This window comes from Triticum dicoccoides, chromosome 6B (genome assembly GCF_002162155.2).
Source record: "Triticum dicoccoides isolate Atlit2015 ecotype Zavitan chromosome 6B, WEW_v2.0, whole genome shotgun sequence".
Lineage (NCBI taxonomy): Eukaryota > Viridiplantae > Streptophyta > Magnoliopsida > Poales > Poaceae > Triticum > Triticum dicoccoides.
The window spans coordinates 188,236,424-188,244,109 of NC_041391.1; positions in this window are offsets into that span (position 1 = coordinate 188,236,424).

The window sequence follows — 7,686 nt, forward strand, 5'->3', positions numbered from 1 at the left end:
TTGTGTTTTCAGGGCAAGAACAGTCGACGAAGCTAAAATATTAATATGTTCACTAATGAAAATAATTGGACTTTTGAGCCAGTTCCTGAAGCAATTCCTGAACCAATTGAGCCAACTCCTGAGCCTATTCCTAAACCCACTCCGAAGAAGAGAGGTGTTTTATTTCTCAGTCCTGAAGATATGCAAGAGGCAAAGAAATCAATGAAAGAAAAAGGTATTAAAGCTGAAGATGTTAAGAATTTACCTCCTATTGAAGAAATACATGGTCTTAATATACCACCTGTGGAACCACATTGTCTTGATAACCCGACACAGGTAGTAAAGGTAAATTCTCTCTATAGATATGATAAAGTTGAAATCCCCTCTACTAAATTTCATAGCCCATGCTTAGATGAATTTGATGGCTTTATGGCTAGACAAGAAAGTTTTAATACTTATGTTGGTAGAAAGTTAAAGAATAATGCTTTCGAGATAGGACATGTAAGTGATAATTTGGCTAGAGTTAAATATGAACTTCACCTCGTTAGCAAATATGCTTCTATGGTTGCTACTCAAGCTGAGCAAGTACTTAAAGCTCAAAATGATTTGCTTGATGAATTAAATAATAAAAATGACTTTGCTGTTAGAGTGGCTACTAGAACTGGTAGAATGACTCAGGAACCTTTGTATCCTAAAGGCCACCCAAAGAGAATCGAGCAAGATTCTCAGAGAAATAATTTAGAGGCACCTAGTTCTTCTAAGAAGAAGAAAAAGAAAGACGATAGAACTTTGCATGCTTCTAGTGAACCTGTCGTAGACACACCTGAGAATCCCAATGATATTTCTATTTCTGATGCTGAAACTCAATCAGGTGATGAACATGAACCTAGTGATAATGTTAATGATAATGTTCATGTTGATGCTCAACGTAGGAAAAACAATGATGTAGAGATTGAACCTGTTGTTGATCTTGATAACCCACAATCAAAGAATCAACATTATGATAAGAGAGATTTTGTTGCTAGGAAGCACGGTAAAGAAAGAGAACCATGGGTTCAGAAACCCATGCCCTTTCCTCCTAAACCATCCAAGTCAAAGGATGATGAGGATTTTGAGCGCTTTGCTGAAATGATTAGACCTATTTTCTTACGTATGCACTTAACTGATATGCTGAAAGTAAATCCTTATGCTAAGTATGTGAAGGATATCATTACAAATAAAAGAAAGATACCGAAAGCTGAAATTTCCACCATGCTTGCTAATTACACTTTTAAGGGTGGAATACCAAAGAAACTTGGAGATCTGGGGGTACCAACTATATCATGCTCCATTAAAAGAAATTATGTTAGAACTGCTTTATGTGATCTTGGAGCCGGTGTTAGTGTTATGCCTCTCTCTTTATATCGTAGACTTGAATTGAATAAGTTGACACCTACTGAAATATCTTTGCAAATGGCTGATAAATCAACTGCTATACCTATCGGTATTTGTGAGGATGTGCCTGTTGTGGTTGCAAATGTCACTATCTTAACGGACTTTGTTATTCTTGATATTCCCGAGGATGATAGTATGTATATTATCCTTGGTAGACCTTTTCTTAATACTGCAGGGGCTGTTATTGATTGCAACAAAGGCAATGTCACTTTTCATGTTAATGGTAATGAGCATACGGTACACTTTCCGAGGAAACAATCTCAAGTTCTAGCATCAATTCTATTGAAAAAGTTCCAACTATCATTTTTGGAGGTTTTGAATTTCCTCTTCCTACTATCAAGAAAAAGTATGATATTCTTATTGTTGGGGATTTTCATATCCCCATTGAGGTAACTTAGTGTTATTCAAAATTTCTCCGATTTCGTGTTATTCGGAATGAGTTTGTTAACAAGACTTGATCAACCTTGTTAGTGGATTCATTTTGATGATCACGAGATGGATGAAACTAGAAGGCACAACCTTCTGTACCCTCTTTTTACTTTCTGTTATTTAGAATAAATAAAGCAAAAATAGTATTATCTGTCTGTTTTCTGGATTATCCGTGCATTAAAAAAATAGTCTGAAAATAAAAGTGCTCCAAATGCCCTGCAAATTTAGTATGATTTTTTCTGGAATATTTGAGGATTTTAGGCACTAAAAACACTGCAGGAGGGGCAAGCACCAGGCCACGAGAGAGGAGGGCGCCCCCCTATAGGGCGCGCCCCCTGTCTCGTGGGCCCCTGGTGGCCCCCTCCACTTATTCAAGCATCCACACACTTCATCTTCTACCCAAAAAAATCCCCATCCAGCTCAAGTACGAGTTCTAGCTTGTTTTGCTGTGATTTTCGATCTCCTTGCTCAAAGCTCCATTTGCAAAACTGCTTTGGGAGATTGTTTCTTGGTATGTGACTCCTCCATTGGTCTAATTAGTTTTTGTTCTAGTGCTTTATTCATTGCAAATTTTTGCTGCATAAGTGACCATGTTCTTGAGCTTGCATGTTAAATTTTTGAGGTCCCAAGCAATTCCAATGCATGATATAGGCTCTAGGCACTTGTAGGAGTAGTTGCTATCAATTTTGTTTAGTTTTATTCACTTTTATTACGGAGTTACTAAAATTTCAGAAATTTCCAGAAAAAGAAATATGCTTAGAAGAATGTACCAAGGTGGTTCCTCAGCGAAGAAAGGACCAAGGATTGCCATACGTGAGCAAGATGTTAAATTGCCAAGGGACGCAAATGTATGGGCTTGTGAGTGGCCATCCGATGATTTTATGGTCGAAGCAAGCTTCAAGGAGGAATTTGACGCGTATGTGCATAATGCCGAGCTGGAGGACTTCTTACAAGATAAGTGTCCTCAATACTATCAATTGACTGACTCCTTTGTGCGTAGGTTCCAATATAACTGTACGCGTAATTCTCCTAGTGGCATGTTTGATATTTATGATACATCTTATACCATGGATTTAGAGGATTTCACAACTGCTTGCAAACTCCCGCAGTGGGGTAATATTAATGATCCTCACAAATCTGAATTTAGAAATTTTCTTGCTAGTATTACTGTGGGAGAATCTAGGGACATAGCACAAGCTGCCATAGGGAGCATTCATTTTCCTGCTATACATTACTTTGCTCTCTTTATTGGTAGATGCATTAACGGTAAGGACGAAGCTTGTCACATGTGTGTCCCTGATCTTTGTGTCCTCAAGAGTGTTGTGTCAGGTTATAAAGGTTATAAATTGGGGGCAATAGTTGCACGTAGGTTGCAGAATAATAGTAGAAGGGGGGATTTATTTGGAGGAATTTATGCAACCCGTGTGGCTAATTTTCTTAATATAGCCCCACGAGAGGGGGATATGATTTTACCTCCTGTTTATTTGGATAAAGATGCTATGTTCGATCATCATTTTCTTGAGAGGAATGAACAATTCCTCCATTATCGACTAATCTATGACAGGCGCAATGTCGTCCCTGTTACTCTTCCTGCCCCCTACCTTTTTGATTATCAGGCAAAAGGAAGATATGTTGTCACCAGGGAAGAAGCAGCTGAATACGAGAGGGGAATGGAGGCAGCTTGACAACACGCTGCTGCTCAGGAGGCTGTTGCCTCTGCATCTCAGTACAACCCTAGTTTCACTTATTGATACCAGCCAGGCGGTCCTTGGTACTAGATCAACTTAGGCCAAAATCCTAAGCTTGGGGGAGTACGTATTTCTCACCGACTTTACATTCATGTTCACACACTAGTCGTCGGTACTCATACTCTTTCATTGTATTATCCATGCTAGTTTAAATTTCTTTTTGTAGTTTTCTTCTTGTGTATTTGATAAACCTTAAGAAAAACCAAAAAAATTAGTTAGTTTAATTTCCATGCTTGTAGTAGAATTAAAATGAAAACCCAAAAAGATTTCTAGTTCTTTTTACTTGTTCGGAGCTTTCCCGTGTAAATAGTTTTATTTTCTTTTCTTTCCTTTGGGGGTCGAGAAGACCATTTTGAAAATGCTTAGTGGCTCTTATATGCATGATTGTTTATTTAACTTAGAGCCCATATTACCTTGTCTTCTCTCTTGAGTTGAATGCTTGCAGATTCCAGCTTAGTCCAATGCACGTGCACTCTTATTATTATACACATTGTTCAGTCGTGCAAGTGAAAGGCAATAATGACGATATATGATGGAATTATTGGGATGAGAAAAGCTGGTATGAACTCGACCTCTCTTGTTTTTGTAAATATAATGAGTTCATCATTTCTAAGTCTGCTATTATGAAGTAAACATATTTGCAATGACATTTAGAGATTATAGTTGCTTGTGCCATGCTTGGTTAGCTATGAGTTATAATGGTTTACCTTGCGTGCCAACATGCTATTAGAATGATTATGATGTGGTATGATGGGATGGTATCCTCCTTTGAATGTATTGAGTGACTCGACTTGGCACATGTTCACGCATGTAGTTGAATCAAATCAACATAGCCTTCATGATATTTATGTTGATGGTGGATTATATCCTACTCATGCTTGTATTCGGTGTGAATTAATTTTAATGCATGTTTACGACTGTTGTCGCTCTCTCAGTTGGTTGCTTCCCAGTATTTTGCTAGCCTTCACTTGTACTAAGCGGGAATACTGCTTGTGCATCCAAACTCCTTAAACCCCAAAGTTGTTCCATATGAGTCCACTATACCTTCCTATATGCGGTATTTACCTGCCGTTCCAAGTAAATTTGTATGTGCCAAACTCTAAACCTTCAAATGAATTATGTTTTGTATGCTCGAGCAGCTCATATTACAACTAGGGATGCCTATATCTTCCATGCTAGGTGGGTTATTCTCACGAGGAGTGGACTCCACTCCTCATTCACGAGAAAGGGCCGGTAACCGGGATGCCCAGTCCCATGATCCAAAAATATCAAAGCAAATCAAAATAATTAAACAAAACTCCCCCAGGGCTGTTGTATGTTGGAGGCACACGTTGTTTTGAGCAAGCCATGGATTGATGCTTGTTTGTGGTTGGGGGAGTATAAACCTTTACCATTCTATTTGGGAACTGCCTATAATGCATGTAGTATGGAAGATACAGCCATCTCATAGTTGTTGCGTTGACAGTGAAAATATGCCGCCCAAAATGTTCTTCAATCCCTATTTTAAAATCGAGCTCTGGCACCTCTACAAATCCCTGCTTCCCTCTGCGAAGGGCCTATCTATTTACTTTTATGTTGAGTCATCACCCTTCTTATTAAAAAGCACCCGCTGGAGAGCACATTGTCGTTTGCATTCATTATTATTTGTTTATATTGGGTATGACTTGACTGGATCTCTTTTACCATGAATTACAATGTTTAGTCAGTCCTTGATCTTTAAAGGTGCTCTGCATTTATGTTTTGCAGTCTCAGTAAGGGCTAGCGAGATACCATTTTGTTATATCATGTTATGATTATTTTGAGAAAGTGTTGTCATCCGAATTTTATTATTATGGCTCGCTAGCTGATTATGTTATTGATATGAGTAATTGTGAGAGCTAAGTGTTATTGTGAGTATGGTTAGTTTATAATATTTGCTGAAACTTGAATGCTGGCTTTTCATGTTACAACAACAAGAGCAAACAGAGTTTGTAAAAGTTTTCCTTTATCACTTTCAGTTTATCAACTGAATTGCTTGAGGACAAGCAAAGGTTTAAGCTTGGGGGAGTTGATACGTCTCCAACGTATCTACTTTTCCAAACACTTTTGCCCTTGTTTTGGACTCTAACTTGCATGATTTGAATGAAACTAACCCGGACTGACGCTGTATTCAGCAGAACTACCATGATGTTGTTTTATGTGTAGAAAAGAAAAGTTCTCGGAATGTCCTGGAAATCCACGGAGGCACTTTTTGGAATTAATAAGAATTTTTGGCAAAAGAATCAAGACCAGGGGGCCCACAGGCTGTGCACGAGACAGGCCCCCCCTAGGGCGCGGCCTCCTATCTCGTGGGGCCCCTATACCTCCACCGACCTCAAATCCAACTCCATATATTCACATTCGGGGAGAAAAAAAATCAAGGAGAAAGTTTCATCGCGTTTTACGACACGGAGCCGCCGCCAAGCCCTAATCTCTCTCGGGAGGGCTGATCTGGAGTCCGTTCGGGGCTCCGGAGAGGGGGATTCGTCGCCATCGCCATCATCAACCATCCTCCATGACCAATTTCATGATGCTCACCACCGTGCGTGAGTGATTCCATCGTAGGCTTGCTGGACGGTGATGGGTTGGATGAGATTTACCATGTAATCAAGTTAGTTTTGTTAGGGTTTGATCCCTAGTACCCACTATGTTCTGAGATTGATGTTGCTATGAATTTGCTGTGCTTAATGCTTGTCACTAGGGCCCGAGTGCCATGATTTCATATCTAAACCTATTATGTTTTCATGAATATATCCGTGTTCTTGATCCTATCTTGCAAGTCTATAGTCACCTATTATGTGTTATGATCCGACAACCCCGAAGTGACAATAATCGGGATACTTCTCGATGATGACCGTAGTTTGAGGAGTTCATGTGTTCACTATGTGCTAATGCTTTGTTCCGGTTCTCTATTAAAAGGAGGCCTTAATATCCCTTAGTTTCCGTAGGGACCCCGCTGCCACGGGACGGTAGGACAAAAGATGTCATGCAAGTTCTTTTCCATAAAGCACGTATGACTATTTACGCAATACATGCCTACATTACATTGATGAACTGGAGCTAGTTCTATATCACCCTATGTTATAACTATTACATGAGGAATCGCATCCGGCATAATTATCCATCACTGATCCATTGCCTACGAGCTTTTCATATATTGTTCTTCGCTTATTTACTTTTCCGTTGCTACTGTTACAACTACTACAAAAACCCAAAAACATTTATATTTACTTTTGCTACCGTTACCTTTATTATCATACCACTTTTGCTACTAAACACTTTGCTGCAGATACTAAGTTATCCAGGTGTGGTTGAATTGACAACTCAACTGCTAATACTGAAGAATATTCTTTGGCTCCCCTTGTGTCGAATCAATAAATTTGGGTTGAATACTTTACCCTCGAAAGCTGTTGTGATCCCCTACACTTGTGGGTTATCACATGACCAACAAGTAGTTTTTTCTTATGGCTTCCTCCTTTAAGGGGTCCAACCATATCGAGCCCCCAGACCGCAGAGGGCCAAGTTATGGGGATTGTTTGGAGAGCGGTAGGCGGCGTATGGCTTTGATTTGCAAAAAGCTGGCAACCGACGCAATGTTGGACGAGGTCCTGTGCGTCGGCTCGGGCTGTCGGCCAATAGAAACCTGTACGGAAGGCCTTGCTTACAAGGGCCCGAGCTGCAGCGTGATGGCCGTTGAGTCCAGCATGAATTTCGGCTAGTATCTCCCATCCTTCCTCTTCAGAGATGCACCTTTGGAGCACTCCGGTCGTGCTTTTCTTATAAAGCACTCCCTCATGAACCTTGTAGGCTTTAGAGCGCCGCACAATGCAACGCGCCTCATTTTGGTCCTCAGGGAGTTCTTGCCTATTTAGGTAGGCTAAGAAGGGTTCTGTCCACGGGGCGATGAAAGCCATAATCACGTGGGCCGAAGGTGTTATTTCATTGGCGGAGCCTCCGATTACGTCAGATTGTTCGGGATCTAGGGTTGTGTTCGGATCCGGACTGGTATTGCCGGTCTCCCCTTCCCACACCACGGATGGCTTGAACAGCCTTTCCAAGAAGATATTAGGTGGGACGA